This window comes from Lampetra planeri, chromosome 22, assembly GCF_965212315.1.
Source record: "Lampetra planeri chromosome 22, kcLamPlan1.2.h2, whole genome shotgun sequence".
Lineage (NCBI taxonomy): Eukaryota > Metazoa > Chordata > Hyperoartia > Petromyzontiformes > Petromyzontidae > Lampetra > Lampetra planeri.
Window position 1 is genome coordinate 2,728,920 of NC_136128.1, and position 18,945 is coordinate 2,747,864.

At 47.9% G+C, this 18,945-nt stretch overlaps 1 protein-coding gene across 5 annotated transcripts in view; it reads left to right on the top strand.

Annotated features, from left to right (window-relative positions):
• The window catches only part of LOC144724932 (tyrosine-protein kinase Yes-like), an 80,903-nt gene that overhangs the window by 19,495 nt on the left and 42,463 nt on the right, over window positions 1–18,945 (top strand). The gene's annotated exons all lie outside the window — the stretch shown is intronic.

The window sequence follows — 18,945 nt, forward strand, 5'->3', positions numbered from 1 at the left end:
GTGCCTGTAGCCCAGGGGCCTGCAAAATCTTCATCCCGCCCTGTGTACGTTCAACTTTTTTCGCACCGTTCGTCGCCACCCGCTCTAATCGGAGTTGCAGTCGAAGTGCAACAAATTTCAACAACAGTTGTCATTGCCGTCCGTGAGCACCTGCCAAGGCCGCATTTGTCTCTCCGCCGCAAATGCTGATGCACTCGCACCGCGGGTCCTCGCTTTTAGGCCGAGTTGACCCAGAGTAAGCAGCGGCCTATCGGTTATCGCTCCGTGACATCGTCCCGGAGCGTTTGGCGCGCACCTTGGTAACGCACAACGAGGGTGAGCGCCCCGCGCTGACTGAACCTGCGCTCGGCGTCTCGCGGGTCTGACTTGGTGCCGGAAATGAGTCCGCGATGTGTGACGAGAACGCTGGGGGAGATGGAAGATTGCAGGGCAGAGCTGCTGGCCGACTGCATCACGCGCGCGCTTGTGCGTGTGTGTGTGTGCGCGCACCGCGTTAGCGTTGATATTTAGAGTTTATTTGATTTGTTACAACGGATGATCTCGTCCGGCTAGTTTACACGGGGGGGGGGGGGGGGATCCGTGGTGCATGAGCGTAGCAGCAACAACAACAAAAACACAAAATATCAACATTGCAGAGAACGAGTGCAGGGTCCCTGAGGAATATTGCACCGCCCGACACGGCCAATTAGTAAGGTTCGTCACATGAACAAAACGTGCCAATTAGTTACAACTACAGCACACCGGTTGTGTTGTTGCAGAGTAAACCCCACAACGTTTGCAATTTGAGTACAACATTTCGCTGGCGATTACAACCAGCATGATCACCAGCAAAACGTCGTACAGCACTCTAATTATAAACGTTGAGGGCTGTGCAGCATCATTCCCTGTTGTTCTGTACTTCTCTGCTTCCACATGTATGATCGCTGCCCTCACCAAACCCGCAGGGATGTGCGTAGTGAAGTTACGTGTCAAATAACAGCTGCGACCCGCACGACGTGGGGAGGTCATCATCCTGTAGTGGATGCATGAGGCCAGGACAACCCAGGATTATGGAGCTGTAAGGAAGAAGGGGGGTGCAGTGTTGCAGCGTGACTGGAGTGTCAATTTGGCAGACTTTGCTGCGGTACACAAACATTATTTACGCTGAAAGCGAGAAAACCGTCAGCGGAGGGGACACGGTTCAAGTCTGATGGGACTCGATCGTGGCACATTTTTTTAATGAGATTCACATTTTACTTTGAGACAATAATGGGTCCAATACACACGTTCTCCCCGTGGTCACGTGGACTTTTTATCCGGGTTCTGTGGATTTTCCCTCCACGTTTAGAATCAACGTGCATTTAAGAGTATTTGGCTGCTGTAGCTTTCAACGCGATAAGCCACTTCATTGAGCCCTTACCTGGTAAAATAAAATAGTTTAGTTTTATTTCACATTATATTGAATACAGTAAGGAACATTACTGCACGTGTTCCAGTGTTTAAGTAGGAACATGGTAATGGTACTGAGAAGAAGAGGAAAAACACATTTTTCTATCGCATGAAGTAGGTTAAAAACACACTCGTCTGACAGATTCCATATCCTAGGGGGTAGAGCAATGGGACTATGATTAATATGCAAATTACTCACGAGTTAAATTCCCATTTTGGGGAACATTGACAGCCTTTGCCCTGATTATACCCTTATATTACTGATAGTACTGTGTTCCGCATATGATCAATTGGTGATTTTTTTTCTCCCGAAAACGTTTTAGCTTTGGTTTCGAACTTCCTACAGTGCCCTACATTTGCATAGCATCGCATTGCCTTGAACGTGCATTGCATCGCATTGTTCATGCATTGCCCGCATTGCTTCGAATCGCAATGTGGTTGCGTCGCAACTCGTGGCGGGATTTGCGACGGTTGCCAAACGGAATTGCGTGCATTCCTGTGTCGCGCTACGTCGCAATATCGCTCCGCGCTTCACGGTGCACAGCACCAATTCCTTCTAGATTTGAAGCTTTCGTGACTGCGAGGATTCATACTCTTAGGTTTTTTCGGTAAATAATAATTTTAAAAATAATAGAAATAAAATAATAAATCACGACGTTTCAGAGGCAACACAAGTCTCCGTCATCAGGTGGGACCGTCACAGCTAAATTTACTGCATCAAGTGAGGAAAAATCCAAGAGTCTCTTGCAGCAGCAATTCCCCCCACACCTGTGGTAACGCCGTACCCGCAGTGGTGGGAAGTCACGTAACGCCGGTGGTCATGTTGGGGGTGCGGTCGCATGGGCTCAGAAAGCGACGCTGCGTTGCTCGTAAGCACCAGCGGTCGTCAAGCTGCACGCCTGTTTGTTGTACGGGAATCGGCGAGCACGTGCGGCGTACCATCCACTGGCTCTGTCGCTGGAATCGTCGTTTTTTTCTCTCTCTCTCTCTACACGTTATTTTACAAACAAAACAAACTCTTCAAGCCCATCTGTCAGGGGAATTGTCATTTAGTCGTCCACACCCAGTGAATCCCGGTGCTGGTAAGTGACCCGGCTGAAACTGCGGAATGGTGGTTTTGTTTTTTATAAGTGTGATTTAAAGTCGTCAAATGTTACCTCGCAAACATCGATTTAATTGCTACCGAGCTAAAAAGTGTTTGTCAAATGTCTCCGCATTAATGACGCGAGCCAAGCGGCTCATCCGTCAAGCAAGCGGCTCGCAATCGGAAACGTCCCAAAGATTCAACTCCTCGCTCCGTCGTCCCTTTGGGGGGGAGGTTTGGGTACGTGAGGAGTGAGCGCCACTCTGTGGGGAAGCCAACGGTGGCTTTTCCCTGTGGATCGCCTCATCCCCGCAGTCGGCGTGCGGAATTCCACTGATACTGATAACAGTTCAAGTGTGACGAAGGACAGCAATTCCTCGCATCTACCACGTTAAACGACGAATTACTGTAAAGTATAGCATGGAATTGCCTCTCATTATATTTCCATGGCTGTCAACCCATACGGTTTACCCGGATTATTGTACGGAGAAATTTAGTTTTCAGGTCTATACGGCGTACAGCGGTTTCAATACGGGCACATTTTTTGGTCTTTTTGTTTGAGTTTCTTTCTTGTGATGATGGAACTTTGTAGGATGAACGTTGAGATTTATAAGGGCACGGGGTGACCAATAAGGTCTGTAATAAGGCCTGCACGTCTGTCTTATTTTTATTTTTGAAAAGTGGAAGGAAATGGTGGCTGCATGTTCCGTGTTTGGTTCCCAGCCATCATTTGCTAATTCCACACCATGGAGAAATTCCCGAATGTCACTTTTCACGGGACTGCTTGTGCTAGAATTTATTATTATATTAAAGATTAGCTTTACTACCCGGCTTCGCCCGGGACTTGGATTCACCACGCCCGGCCGCCTTTGTCTCCCCAGTGGCGATGTTCACACACCACACCAATTACTCGTTTGAGGCTGAGTCGACCTATGGGAGGCCCAGGAGCGGTTAAAATAATCGTCACCGGTGGTGGCCGTGAGCGGGAATCGAACTCGGGTTGCCGGATTCGTAGCGCGGCACGCTAACCACTACACTACAATGCGTTACCCTTCCAAGTGCGCGCGTCACGCGACATATTTAACGTCACAGCTCACAATGCCGTGCAAAAAATCAATGCATTATTGAGCTCCCCCCCAAAAAAAAAACCACAAGTGGATTTGTATAATGTTTGCAAGGTGTACAGTCTGGAAAGTACCCACATGGCAAATTTCAAGTTTGTTGCATGTCGGGAAGTGCGCTAAACATTTTGAACAGACACACATACTCACAACTTTGCCTTTTATATATTTATGGAGATAACTCTTTTTGGCATTTATTTTCCATCACTACCAACTATTGGCATCTTTTTCGACAGAAATAGTTTTGTTCCGGGTCCGACAGATTCGGGTGACGTGTTGTGTAATGGCCCAGCAGAGGCATTGCCATGCATTTACAGCGGTTTCCTTCAGGGAATCTGTTTGACAAAATAACCTCTGTGCAGCATGTAGATGCCACGGTGTGATGGTTAGCACGCTGGACTCGCAGTGGAGAGGTGGCCGGTTCCATCGGCCGCATCCGTGCCGGGCGCGTGTGGACAGGTTTTCTTGCCTTCGGGCAGCATTATGTGAGAGGGGTGGCCATCATCTTTAATGTGCTATGAAGAAGGTTCATTGCCTGAAACGTCGCCTGTTATGCCATTTAATGTATTGGTGGTATACCGTGGGTGCGTGGTATAAAAAAAGAGTGAAACATTTATCGCAATGATTATTTACGTTTCCCGCGATTTGCAACGCCGGTCATACAATCTTGTGGGGCCTGGTCAAAATCAATTCTCACGATGTCGAAGCAGTCGGAAGAAGAACGTTACGAGCAGCTGAACACGAAAGCTTCACAGTCGGATGACTTGTCTGGCTCCGTGTTCCAAAGGCAGATTTGACTCCTTGTGCCCCAGACTTGGCTGGACGGTTCCTCGATTCAAAGGAACCTAAATCAACAGTCAATGTTGGCCTTTTTCTAGCAAGTTTCAAAAGACCGAATAAACCTTCGAATCGCGTCAAACTTGGCGACAGGGTATATTAAAGACTGATAAACAGATTTGTAGATTCATTTTTATTTTATTTTAAACTTTTATGACGACCGGTATATTATGCTGCACCGGTGTATCGCCAATACGTCCAATTATTATTTTAAGGCGTGTCTGCGTATTCTCATGTAGTTTTACGTTAATCATAATTTTATACATTTATTCGAATTTTATTGCATTTCATTTTTAAAGTGCTGTACATGGAAAAAAGGCCGTGGGGGATTTTTTGGAGTTGCTTTAATGCAGCATATTGGGAAAATTTACAAATTAAAAAAGGCATACATTTATTTTAAAAGATTACGAACGTTTATGCTGAAAACAAAACAGGAGATGACTGGCAGTTGCTTCCTCATTGTGAGTGTGAATCCACCGCTTTGGCCATCATGGTGCAAAAACAACATTCGCTTATCGATAGCAATAATAATTTCCAAGTAATTTGTCAATTCACCGCTGAATGAAGGCCTCGTCATTATGGTCACGCTGCGCGGTGCGCTTTCGTTATGGCAATTGCCAGAACTGCTTCAAAAACTTCCATTTCAAAATGCTAAAGGGCGTCCTCAATACCCTTTGGGTCTTTTGGTAAAGTCACGTAGATAGGTTAAAAGAAAATAACAAAAAACTACGATGTTTCGTTTTTTTCTTCCTGATGACGACCCCTTGTGTTGTGATCGAAACGTCGTAGTTTTTTGTTATTTTGTTATTTTCTTTGAACCTTTCTACCCGACTTTACCGAAAGACCTAAAGAATATGAATTCCTGCAGTCACGAAAGCTTTAAGTCAAGGCGTCTCCAATGTATTGCCACGTAGTATTTTATTTGTTCTCACTTACAACAACTGATAAGCGTCTTATTTTACTCTCACTTTGTCCAAAGAGAGGAGCTGGTGCCTGACCAAGAACCTTTTTGGTGTTCGCACTTTAGGAAATGCAGCGGAGCCTTATTTCCGTAAAAATGTCGTCTCATTTCCTTACTCGCTTCTGCACTTCCTCTTCTTCACAAAGGGCCGCTCAAACGCTCCCTTCCATCGGTCTAAATACAACGCGGGACCTTGACAGGAATAAGGGGAGAGGGGTCACTCGTGACATCGTGATGCTCTTAAAGCCTGAAAACTGCCTCCTTGTTGCCTCCTAGACTTTCATTTAGGTCATTTTGTGCCCGCCGGACCAACTTTAGTCGGATCAATGATGACCAGGTCAGTGAAGGCGCTCAAATCATCAGCCGTGCACGGCTCCTCTCGCAGACGACGACCGGTGGCAGGCAAGCGAGGCACCGTCTGCCCTTCACCGCAGACGCAAGCTTGTGTTCTGGGCCTGGTCGAGGTGGCCCCACCACTTGCCGAGGTTCACTCCGCAGCGGACGACACGTGCTGTGTAATGAGGCGGTTCGGGCATCGGCTGAGAGACCTTCTGCTGCTGACCCCGGTGGACGAGTCTCCGCCGCTCGCACTCTCAGCTTGGCAGCTGCTCATGATGTTTGCGGTCGTGCGTTCCACAAGTGGAGCCGCGTGCTCTCCCGAGATGACACGATAGGTTCCGTGGTTGTGTTAAAACGCTTACGAGATGTGAGTCTACTGGCAGCAACTGGGTCATTAGAGACGACTGGCATCAGCTGTAACATTTGAGTCGATTTGCATCAGATGTGTTATTTGAGTCTACTAGCAGCAGCTGTGTTATTTGGTGCTACTGGCAGCACGCTTTGTTATTTGAGTCTACTGGCAGCACGCTTATGCTGGTATAACGGATTCCTTTGGTCCATGGTGTGGCGTGACAGTTCTGCAGCTGGCCACCATTCTCCTGATGTCTGGATGTGCGATGCCAACCAGGAGCTTTGGGCTGTCTGCATTGGTTGGCTTGAGACAGCCGGCAATGATTCTGTAGTATTAATTTAACACCTGGGATGATGTCCTTTGCACGTACGGGCCTCTCACATGTAAAGAAGCAATCATTCCCTACTGAGTAGCAGAGAGCCAGCGTTGTTTACCTCATTGTAGATGCATTCTAATCTTAATCTTATATTTATAGAGCGCCTTCACTCAAGGCGCTTGACAAAGCTTACACAAAGACAACAGAATGGAATGATGTAGTTGGCAGGGGCTGTGCTACAAGGATTGAGGAATGGGTGACAGCGTTCGAGAGATACTTAGGGATCACGAAAGGGTGGTAGAGGGACGGGAAGGAGTGGAGTGGCAAGGGGAAGGAATAGGAAGGGAATGGGAGAGGTGAGGCTTTGAGAGAGGATTGGAAGGAGGTTAAGGAACGAGACTGCTTCATGTACAGGGGCAGTGTTGAGTCTATGGGCAGTGCTGAGTCTATGGGCAGTGCTGAGTTTATGGGCAGTGCTGAGTGAGTCTATGGGCAGTGCTGAGTCTATTGTGCAGTGTTGAGTTTATAGGCAGTGCTGAGTTTATGGGCAGTGCTGAGTATATGGGCAGTGTTGAGTCTATGGGCAGTGCTGAGTTTATGGGCAGTGCTGAGTCTATGGTGCAGTGTTGAGTCTATAGGCAGTGTTGAGTCTATGGGCAGTGTTGAGTCTATAGGCAGTGTTGAGTCTATAGGCAGTGTTGAGATTATGGGCAGTGTTGAGTTTATGGGCAGTGTTGAGTCTATGGGCAGTGTTGAGTCTATGGGCAGTGTTGAGTCTATGGGCAGTGTTGAGTCTATGAGTAGTGTTGAGGCAATGGGCAGTGTTGAGTCTATGGGCAGTGTTGAGTATATGGGCAGTGTTAAGTCTATGGGCAGTGTTGAGTGTATGGTGCAGTGTTGAGTCTATGAGTAGTGTTGAGTTTATGGGCAGTGCTGAGTATATGGGCAGTGTTGAGTCTATGAGTAGTGTTGAGTCTATGGTACAGTGTTGAGTATATGGGCAGTTTTGAGTATATGGGCAGTGTTGAGTCTATGGTGCAGTGTTGAGTCTATGGGCAGTGTTGAGTATATGGGCAGTGTTGAGACTATGGGCAGTGTTGAGTCTATGGGCAGTGTTGAGTCTATGGGCAGTGCTGAGTTTATGGGCAGTGCTGAGTCTATGGTGCAGTGTTGAGTCTATAGGCAGTGTTGAGTCTATGGGCAGTGTTGAGTCTATAGGCAGTGTTGAGTCTATCGGCAGTGTTGAGATTATGGGCAGTGTTGAGTTTATGGGCAGTGTTGAGTCTATGGGCAGTGTTGAGTCTATGGGCAGTGTTGAGTCTATGGGCAGTGTTGAGTCTATGAGTAGTGTTGAGGCAATGGGCAGTGTTGAGTCTATGGGCAGTGTTGAGTATATGGGCAGTGTTAAGTCTATGGGCAGTGTTGAGTGTATGGTGCAGTGCTGAGTCTATGAGTAGTGTTGAGTTTATGGGCGGTGCTGAGTATATGGGCAGTGTTGAGTCTATGAGTAGTGTTGAGTCTATGGTGCAGTGTTGAGTCTATGGGCAGTGTTGAGTATATGGGCAGTGTTGAGTCTGTGGTGCAGTGTTGAGTCTATGGGCAGTGTTGAGTATATGGGCAGTGTTGAGTCTATGGGCAGTGTTGAGTCTATGGGCAGTGTTGAGTCTATGGGCAGTGCTGAGTTTATGGGCAGTGCTGAGTCTATGGTGCAGTGTTGAGTCTATAGGCAGTGTTGAGTCTATGGGCAGTGTTGAGTCTATAGGCAGTGTTGAGTCTATAGGCAGTGTTGAGATTATGGGCAGTGTTGAGTTTATGGGCAGTGTTGAGTCTATGGGCAGTGTTGAGTCTATGGGCAGTGTTGAGTCTATGGGCAGTGTTGAGTCTATGCGTAGTGTTGAGGCAATGGGCAGTGTTGAGTCTATGGGCAGTGTTGAGTATATGGGCAGTGTTAAGTCTATGGGCAGTGTTGAGTGTATGGTGCAGTGTTGAGTCTATGAGTAGTGTTGAGTCTATGGTGCAGTGTTGAGTCTATGGGCAGTGTTGAGTATATGGGCAGTGTTGAGTCTATGGTGCAGTGTTGAGTCTATGGGCAGTGTTGAGTATATGGGCAGTGTTGAGTCTATGGGCAGTGTTGAGTCTATGGGCAGTGTTGAGTCTATGGGCAAGTTTTGAGTCTATGGGTCTATGTTTCTCAGACAGAAGGCGCACACTTAGGGCTTAATTGGCTTGGCTTGTCATTGCTTTTTCCAAATGCGACGAGGTTGTTCGGTTGGTCAAACTCGCTGCCCGAGTCATTTCTACGCAGTTAAAGTCCTTGTGCTTTCACACAAAGGTCGTCCGCTTAAATTGAAACTTGTGGTGTCCGGGTGCGTTGGCTGACAATTGGCGCGGATGTTAAACGGTAATGGTGCAAGCGCGCGCTGCCTTGATGTAGGCCATTTACCTGTTGGTGCCAGCAACTTCACTTTCCATCCATTTCTAGGAAGAATCGTTAGGTCTCGAGTAGAGTCCGCACAATTCGGTCTTTACTCATCTCCAGCAACTTCGCGAGTAACCGTCGATGGCTGCCGGTGTCGTAGGCTGTCGATTGGTCTACACTTAGAGTGCTGTAATCAGACTTATCTCAATACAATCATCCTTCAATCAATCCAGCCTAGATTTATCACGCGCCATGTTCAGCAAACAGCTGAGAAGCTGTACATTATTTAAAATAATGTTTTATTTTACCAGATAAGGTCCATTGACCTATATAGCTCTTTTTCAGTAGGAAGCGCGCATGGCACTGAGATGATAAAATAAACATTAGGTGCAGAAGAGAAAATGTAATGTTTTTGTCTGGTATAAAAAGCACCGATTGTCACGGCTGACTGTACTTCAATCAGCAGACTTGATGCGTTTGCTGAGGATTGATCAGCTGGCCTGTGCATGGTTTACCTGCGTGACATCCGGCTCGAATCTGGAATCGCCCTCTCGCCAATACGTGGTGCAATTCAGTTGAGTGTGAGCCCGCCGAACAACCCGTGCCTGTGGCACGGGAGGGAGGTGGTTCGCCTCCAATGGGTTTGAGGTGTCCCACTGCTCAGGGCATGCTGCCAGGGTTTGGGACCTGGTGAGTAGCCGCGCACACATTGTTAGAGGTGAGGAAACCAGTCTTGAGGTTTTTCGGTGCATTTTTTTTGTATTTTTTCCGTCCGAATGTCATCCAGGCCTGCCGCTTTGCCCGTTCTTCACCGAGTTAATGGCAGCCTCAATTACCGATGGCTGTGAATGGCTTGGACTTGGTTTTCTTAGACCAATTGAACCCGGCAGTGCATATTGTATTGTACGACTGGTCTATTCTGTCCGTTGTATATGACCGCTTCTGTTTAGCATCCGTCACTTTTGCCCCATGACTTCATGTCCGGTCCAAGTGTGCATTCCATTTCAGTGAAATTCCGCTGTGTGATTTGATGTAAGGAGTTGCTGTGAGCAGATCCTATTTTCTGCAGTTAACCTTGGGACTGACTACGATGGCAAGATGTTAACTCCCTCGCCTGATATACAAGTGGTTGTGTGTTAGATCCTGACCCCGACGCCTACTGTATATTTGGAGTTTGCGTGTCTCTCTCTTCCCGTAGTCACGTGGATTTATCTTCGAGTCTTTCGGTTTTTCCCTCCACATAGAAACATGAGTTTAGAGTATTTGGCTGTTGTAAATTTCCACGTGATAAGCCACTTTGTTGAGCTATCATTGGTGGCCAGGTCGTTTCTGGAAAAAGCTGCATAGCTCAATGGGCATTAGCTGGTAAAATGAAAAAAAATAGTTTCATAATCGTCTATACCACGCAATAAACGCACAGTAAAGAGGAATTTCCCACCGCTTACTGCTCAAGAAATTTTGTCCTTGCGGAAGCTCGGATAAGAAGGAGGAATTGAGCGCTTCTGGGAACCCATTCATCGGTGACTCATCCACTGATTAGCAAGAGAAACTTCAATGAATTTCGCCTCATTCGATTAATTTTCTGTCACACGTGGACGACTCGTGTTTACGGTGTATGCGCGGGAAATACGAAGAATTGGATTTGCGGATAATCATATTTAAATAGGATCGATTTGGGGACATTGATTATAATCGAGGTATTGGTTCATCAGGGCTCCAGTAACTAAAAAGGACTCTCACTGTGCGTAGGTAACGCACCTCCGATTAGCACGGCTGGCTACGTACGGTGCGAAAGAAGTTCAACATAAGTAGAGTGCAAGATGCAGTACAAGACAAGGAGGCTATAAACAAGGCTTATTTTGGGAAGGGGAATTAATGGGAGCAGGAGGGTGACAGGGCAGATGTGGTAGGGAGATTTTGGCATTGGAAATATAAAAACGCTGCCACAGAGAGGCAGCGAGTGGTGTGCAGAGAGAAGCAATTTCTTGGTGTCTTGCCATCGCAGGGAGTCTCAGAGCGGGGGGGGGGGGGTTAGACAGAGGGGGGCATTGGTGGGGAAGGACCTCCGATTATCACGTTTGGCTAGGTATGGTGCGAACGAAGTTCAACATACATACGTGCGAGGAGCAGCCTCCTATACATAATCGTCTTTTTTTACAGAGGTTTTACCAGAATACTTTGCTCGCTGGAGCAGAGGGCGTGGGGGAGGGGAGTGGGATAAGATGAGAGGGGAGAGGCAGGAGGGGGGTGAGTCTATTGAGGATAACGAAGTCTGCTCCAGAATAAAAAAAGAACGGTCTTAATTAGGATAACAATGTCATGGTTTTTTTTAAATCAAGCGTGGAAATAACAGTATATTTTATTCCCATGGAGAATGCTTCGAGGTTCACGTTTTCCCCACTGTCGCCGGTCCAGACGAGGCAATCTCGGAAGGGGCGTCAACTTCACCGAGTCTCCTCGACAAGATGTGGCCCCGGGCTTGATGCCGTTTGGTGCCTTGATGTTACTGCAGTGTGGGCAGGAGCCGTCCACGGTCAATGTGTGACCTAGACGTTGGGTTGCAGTCGCAGATGGAACATCTGAGCAGTGGCAGGTGACACAATTCACTTGCCGAGTCAATTCCAGGCTGGAATTGACTCGGCGCTATAATTTACCGAGCGCTAAATAATCACGAAGCGTCATTGTGGAAAAACAAACTTAAACAATGCCACCTTCTCATATGTGTCTCCACATGAACAAATTAAGATAGATTTTGATTTAAAGCTTTCGTGACTGCAGGGATTCATATTCTTGGTTATTTCGGTAAAGTCACGTAGAAGGGAAATAATAAAAGAATAAAAATATAAAGCAATAAAATTCTCACAACGTTTCGACTGCAACACAAGCAATCATCATCAGGTGTGAAATCCACAGCAAGAAAATTTGAAAAAAGTGTCGGTTTTTTCTCAACGTATATATTTCCCTTCTACGTGACTTTACCGAAAGAACCAAGAATATAAATTAAGATAGTATTTTTTGCACAATCCATCAACCTTCTCGGAAGTGCACCTTAGCAGGCATTGGTTCGACACGGGCAAACCAAATGCTCCATTGGTTTTAACATTGAGCGTCTCATCAGCAGTCAGACTTTCTCGAACCAATGCTCACGAACAACCCTTACGTGTTGTGTCGGTGATGCGCTCAAACGATCACGGGGCGGGCCACGCATCTCTGTTCGGAGTGCTGCGCCAGTGATCGGAATGAAACATCACGTCGCAGTAAGTGGAATGGTCTCGACCCGCCCGCAGCATTACCGAGAATAGAATCCGGGGAAATGAACCATGGGACGCAATCTGTGTCAATGATGTGCTCTCGAAACACTGCTTTAGTCAGCTGCTCTGTTGCACAACTGCCGTTTTGCGTGCATCCCATATGAATGTCTCAAACACTTGCTTCCTCTTTTGCTTGTTGTGTAGTGAAAACCACACTCACACACTCTGCTGGGTGGAGCGATGGTGCAGTTGATAGAGCGGGGGTCGGCAACCAATGTAACAGGAAGAGGCACTTTTTTCGAATTCGGAAGAAAAAAAGGCTCAACATTTCAAGAGCCGCAATGCGCTGTGTGTGGTGAATACGACGCGGTGGTCCCTAATAGATAACGACGCCACGAAGCGGTGCCCTAAAGAGCCGCATGCTGCTCCGGGGCCGCAGGTTGCCGACTCTTGCCCACGGTAAACTGGACTCCCACGGTAAACTGGACTTCCATGGTAAACTGGACTCCCACGGTAAAGTAGACTTCCATGGTAAACTGGACTCCCACGGTAAAGTAGACTTCCATGGTAAACTGGACTTCCACGGTGAACTGGACTTCCAGGGTAGACTGGACTTCCACGGTAAACTGGACTCCCATGGTAAACTGGACTCCCATGGTAAACTGGACTTCCACGGTAAAGTGGACTTCCACAGTAAAGTAGACTTCCACGATAAACTGGACTTCCATGGTAAACTGGACTCCCATGGTAAACTGGACTCCCATGGTAAACTGGACTTCCACGGTAAAGTAGACTTCCACGATAAACTGGACTTCCATTGTAAACTGGACTCCCATGGTAAAGTAGACTCCCATGGTAAAGTAGACTTCCACGGTAAAATAGACTTCCATGGTAAACTGGACTTCCACGGTGAACTGGACTCCCACGGTAAAGTAGACTTCCACGATAAACTGGACTTCCACGGTAAACTGGACTACCGGGGTAGACTGGACTTCCACGGTGAACTGGACTTCCGGGGTAAAGTAGACTTCCATGGTAAACTGGACTTCCACGGTGAACTGGACTTCCAGGGTAGACTGGACTTCCACGGTGAACTGGACTTCCATGGTAAACTGGACTCCCACGATAAACTGGACTTCCATGGTAAACCGGACTTCCATAGTTAACTGGACTTCCATGGTAAACCGGACTAGCAGTGGATTACCAAAGGGATGCAATTCTTGTTTTCTTTTTGTCAGCGTTGCAATCGACACATCAGCTATGAAAATCGCACACGCATACCGTTTCAATACGGGCACATTTTTGTCTATTTGTTTGTGTTTCTCCCTTGTGATGAGACGTTGTAGGATGAACGTTGAGATTTATATGGGGCACGGGGTAACCAATAAGGTCCGGAATGTTCTGTAATCAGGGCACTGATAAGGGGTTGACAGGTATGCACACAGCCTACTTTCCGTCTCAGCCACGCAAACTTTCAGTTCTCAGTAATTGTGATATTCTCTTTGCGCTTAAAGAAAACCAAAGTGCTTCCCTTTTCAAATGAGTGGAAAGCCACATCCGTTGATGCCTCCGACCTGCGCTGGAAACAAATCTGCTGTTGGTCATTGTCTAAATTTATTGTTTGTCACAATTAGAATCTTGATTTAGACTGGAGGAGGAATCCGATGAGCTGTGAAGCTCTTTTCACACATGTCCAGTAGGGACGGGTCAGCAGCTCACAACAACAAATAATACAAGAAAACGTAATGAAAACATTGATTTCTATAGGTAAGATAAGTTCGATTTATTTAGTTTGGGCAAGGCAGCAAAAACAACAAAACAGTCCCAGACTGCACCAGGATAACACCACACAAGTCGTAGTCCATCAATAAAATGGCACTTTCACACTGAACTATCGATACACAGGGGGTAAGGATCAAACCTAGAGATCACATTTGCAAATGTGACTGCATCCAGCACTCTTCTTCTGACATTCGATGAAGGAAGTTTCACGGTGTTAAGGGAGGAAACGTGGTTTTGGTCCAGAAGTTTGTGGGCCACAACAGCAAAGGGTCTCTCAGCTGCTCCAGTTCTTGTTCTTGGGATACTTAAAAGGGCAATTGGATGGACGCCTTGGGTTTGAAAATGGAGATAATGAATTAGCGAAGTATAGCGCAGATTTGCCAATGAGGTTTTCTGGATGAACGCGACCCAATGTATATCTAGATAATATCACATTGCTGCGGAGGGAGCTGGTAGGAACGTTGGGTTGTTCGGTCAATGGCGGCGTGGTGTATTCCGCAAATATGCCCGACTGTGAGGGCAGGCACAAGCCGGCGTGAGTAGGTTAAACATTGAGTTTTATAAGGGCACCACGGGGTGACCAGCCCCTCACCACCCAGCCCCTCCCCACCCAGCCCCTCCCTGCACGACGGACACAATAATCCCCTGTGGGCTGGTGTAACCAGGAGGTTCCTACCAGTATCAAGTCAGAGTTGTTTCCTCACTCAATTGTGCCTGGGGTAGCAATCATTTCCTGTCTGCAAACCTGAGCCATTGGTGGAAATTCGACATTCCTGTTGATGTGGGCAGCTTTTGTATTCCATACGACAAGCACCGTGTACACTCCTATAAATATCTAACTCACCTCAGTGACTTCAGAGAAAATGAAAGGCTGAGTTGGGCTACTACATAATTCGTTTTTAGTCGAGCCGGGCGATGCTCATAATTCCCAGCCTAGAACTTTGATTCCGTCGTTGGGATCTATTACGATTCCGGATGGGGTCATGGGATCGGCAGAATTGTGGAGCTCTGCGTGGGGTGTCGGGGTTGGGGGGCTGCATGGAACCCCCCGCCCCCAACATTGTACATGAAGCAAACTGTTACACTGACACGTACAGCCGCAATCATTCCCCTGTATAGGCTTAACATTTTGATTTGGGCAAGTGCTGTTAGCGAGCACCTATGAAGGCCGGCACGGCGCACGAGGGGGTGGGTGGCCAGCACCGTGTCCGGCTGCCTTTGTCTCCCGAGTGGCGACGTTGACACATCGCACCAGGTGCTCATTTGAGGCCGAGTCGACCTAGGGGAGGCCCACGCCTGGTTCAGGTGAACGTCACTAATGTTGTCCGTGAGTGAGAATTGGACGCATACAAAGACAAAGATCCCCCGTATAGCCAGGACAGACTATTGGGGCAAGTGCTGTTAGTGAGAACCCATGAACGCTGGCATGGCGCACGAAGGGGTGGGTGGCCAGCATCACACATGACTGCCTTTGTATCCCCATCGGTCATGTTTACACACCACACCAGTTGCTCATTTATGCCTGAGTGGACCTAGGGGAGGGCCATAACCAGTTCAGATAATTGTCACTGGTGTTGGCCATGAGCGGGAATCGAACTCGGGTCACGAGGTTCGTAGCGCAGCGCGCTAACCGCTACACCACCGCTCCCCCACACATACACATGCCCACACACACACATACAGCACATGCAGCACATGCATTTGATGAATGTGGTGTGCACGAGTGGGTGTTGGTTATTTCATTGCGCATTTACTTATTAAATATAGTGGGCCTATCTCTTTTCTTCTCTTCTAAAGAAACACAGATGTGAACGTTTAAAATAATATGTTGTCTTAGAGCGTTATTGTGATTTCAGTATAAGGGAAACAGTGCTTGTGGTTACTGATAAGATAGGGACATATATGATTTATATAACATGTACGTGTATATTTTCTCCGAAGGCAGGAACCACATAAGATGAAGTATTGCTATATTGATGTTGAATATTTCTTCCAAGAATTGCACTAATCTCATTATTCACGATTGCTTTAGTTGTGTCCATTGCGGTTGAATCTCACCCATAGGAGTGAAAGTACAGTATCTACTTGAAGATGACATTGCTATCCTAATTAAGACCGTTCTTTTTTTATTCTGGAGCAAACTTCATTATCCTCAATGGACTCACCCCCTCCTCCCTCTTCTCTCTCATCTTATCCCACTCCCTTCCCCGCACCCTCTGCTCCAGCGAGCAAAGTATTCTGCTCCTCATATGTATATTGAACTTCTTTCGCACCATACGTAGCCAACCTTGCTAATCGGAGATCCTTCCCTACCACTGCCCCTTCTGCCTCAAGCCCCCTCACTCTGACCCTCTGCGATGGCAAGTCACCAAGACATTGCTTCTCTCTGCACGCTGTCTCTGCGTGAAGCGTTTTCATCCGTACAACGCCGAAATCCCCTTTCCCCCTCTGCCCATATCTGCCTGCTCTCATTCCCTACCCTTTCCAAAATAAACACATTCCTGCGGAGGGAGCTGGTAGGAACGTTGGGCTGCTCGGTCAATGGCCAGGGTCAACGGCGGCGTGGTGTATTCCGCAAATATGCCCGACTGTGAGGGCGGGCACAAGCCGGCGTGAGTAGGTTAAACGTTGAGTTTTATAAGGGCACCACGGGTGACCAGCCCCTCCCACCCCCCACCCAGCCCCACCCTCCCCACCCAGCCCCTCCCCACCCTCCCCACCCAGCCCCTCCCCACCCTCCCCTCTCCACCCAGCCCCACCTTCCCCACGCAGCCCCTCCCCACCCTCCCCTCCCCACCCAGCCCCTCCCTCCCCACCCAGCCCCTCCCCTGCACGACGGACGGACACAATAATCCCCTGTGGGGTGGTGGAACCAGTGGGTTCCTACCAGTAATATTGTGCATGTCCTCCTTGTTACATTTTAGATTGCTTTAGAAATCCAAAAGTTGTATTTTATAAGCCATGTTTCGAGCACGTGCCTGGAAGCTTGGGTTTTGTCTGGGCAACTTTTCAGACGGGAATCTTCTCATCACGTTGCCTGGGATGGTTTTATTCGGAATGATTAGTTGAGTCAAATACCCAGTTGAGGCGATAGGCATATTGCTTCAGCAGGTCAGGTTATTGATGGGCTATGAAAGCCTCTTTGAGAAGAGAGATACGTCTGGTATAAAGAAAACATGGCATTTGAAGTAAATGGGTTGTCTGTATTGATGTGTGGATCAGAGACTCTGAACTAATCAGCTAGAAAATAAGTTGCTGGCATTTCAGCACCGGTGTCTGAAACTGATGGAGGGATTTGGTGGCAAGACAGAATAAGCAATGCAGAAGTTTGGAAGAGAACGTTGCAGGCAATTTTATTTTTTATATTTGATCAAGCAGAATCAATCACGCTGGTGTGAGACGTGTGTGTGGGACGTGTGTGTGTGGGATGGGTGTGGCGTGTGTGTGTGTGGGATGGGTGTGGGATGGGTGGGGCGTGTGTGTGTGTGTGGGATGGGTGGGGCGTGTGTGTGTGTGGGATGGGTGGGACGTGTGTGGGATGAGGGGAGGGCCGATTGCTGAGACCGGCATTGGGGCGGTCTCCACGAATCTGCCTCGGGGCAGATGGTGGGAGACTGCGGGGCCAGACCACGGAGGTGGCTGCGTATCTACTGTGCAGCAGCTGCGGGATCTGGTGGGGGGCGGGAAGCATTGGCATCGAAGTGCGGTGGCATCAATGGCTTCGATAAGATGTTGATTATTGAAGACCACACGGGTCATCTGCAACGTTGGACCACAGATGTTAGGTTCATGTGTTCTGTCACGTGAAAACAAATATCGGGCTTAATGGTCTGCCTTTTGAGGTGATTCTGTGGAGGTACTGTACACAATCTATTGTGGCTCCTGGGGCTTACTCCACGTTCCTATGGCAGGGGCTGTAGGAATTGCAGTGGTCGGTAGATGGGCTGACAGCCAACTGACTGATCAAGATTTGAACTTCCCCTCGCCAGATGCCAATTGCGAAGTTAGACATCCTACCGCTGTGCCAATTGGACAACATTTACCAGAAAACCAACACTGATTTCTGAAGAATTCTTAATAATTATTTGGTGTTTTAGTTGACAAATGAATGTATCTTCTCTTGCTTCTACACTCTCAAACCTCATGTTGACAATTCCCCTCTGCAATATACGAAGGCCGCCACGCTGCTTGGTGTTGAAGGGGGATTCTCTGGGTTGAACTGAAGGCCGCCACGCTGCTTGGTGTTGAAGGGGGATTCTCTGGGTTGAACTGAAGGCTGCCACGCTGCTTGGTGTTGAAGGTGGGATTCTCTGGGTTAAACTGAAGGCCGCCACGCTGCTTGGTGTTAAAGGGGGATTCTCTGGGTTGAACTGAAGGCCGCCACGCTGCTTGGTGTTGAAGGGGGATTCTCTGGGTTGAACTGAAGGCCGCCACGCTGCTTGGTGTTGAAGGGGGATTCTCTGGGTTGAACTGAAGGCTGCCACGCTGCTTGGTGTTGAAGGGGGATTCTCTGGGTTAAACTGAAGGCCGCCACGCTGCTTGGTGTTGAAGGGGGATTCTCTCGGTTGAACTGAAGGCCGCCACGCTGCTTGGTGTTGAAGGGGGATTCTCTGGGTTGAACTGAAGGCCGCCACGCTGCTTGGTGTTGAAGGGGGGTTCTCTGGGTTGAACTGAAGGCTGCCACGCTGCTTGGTGTTGAAGGGTGATTCTCTGGGTTGAACTGAAGGCTGCCACGCTGCTTGGTGTTGAAGGGGGGATTCTCTGGGTTGAACTGAAGGCAAAGCAACTCTTGGTAGGAGTTCTACAATCATATTTTCCTCAACATGCTTTTCGCAAGACCTCTGAATCTGCTAACAAACAGCAGACAATGATGGCTATTTGTGCATCCCGGACAATCATCGTCAATGGTACCTTTTACAAACAGACTTTGAGCCTTATCTGTACGATTCTTTTTTATTATTCAAACATAAGAAAAAAAAATGAGGGAAGCAAGCTGTGGATTTCACATCTGATGATGATTGCCTGTGTTGCAATCGAAACGTCGTGAGCATTTTA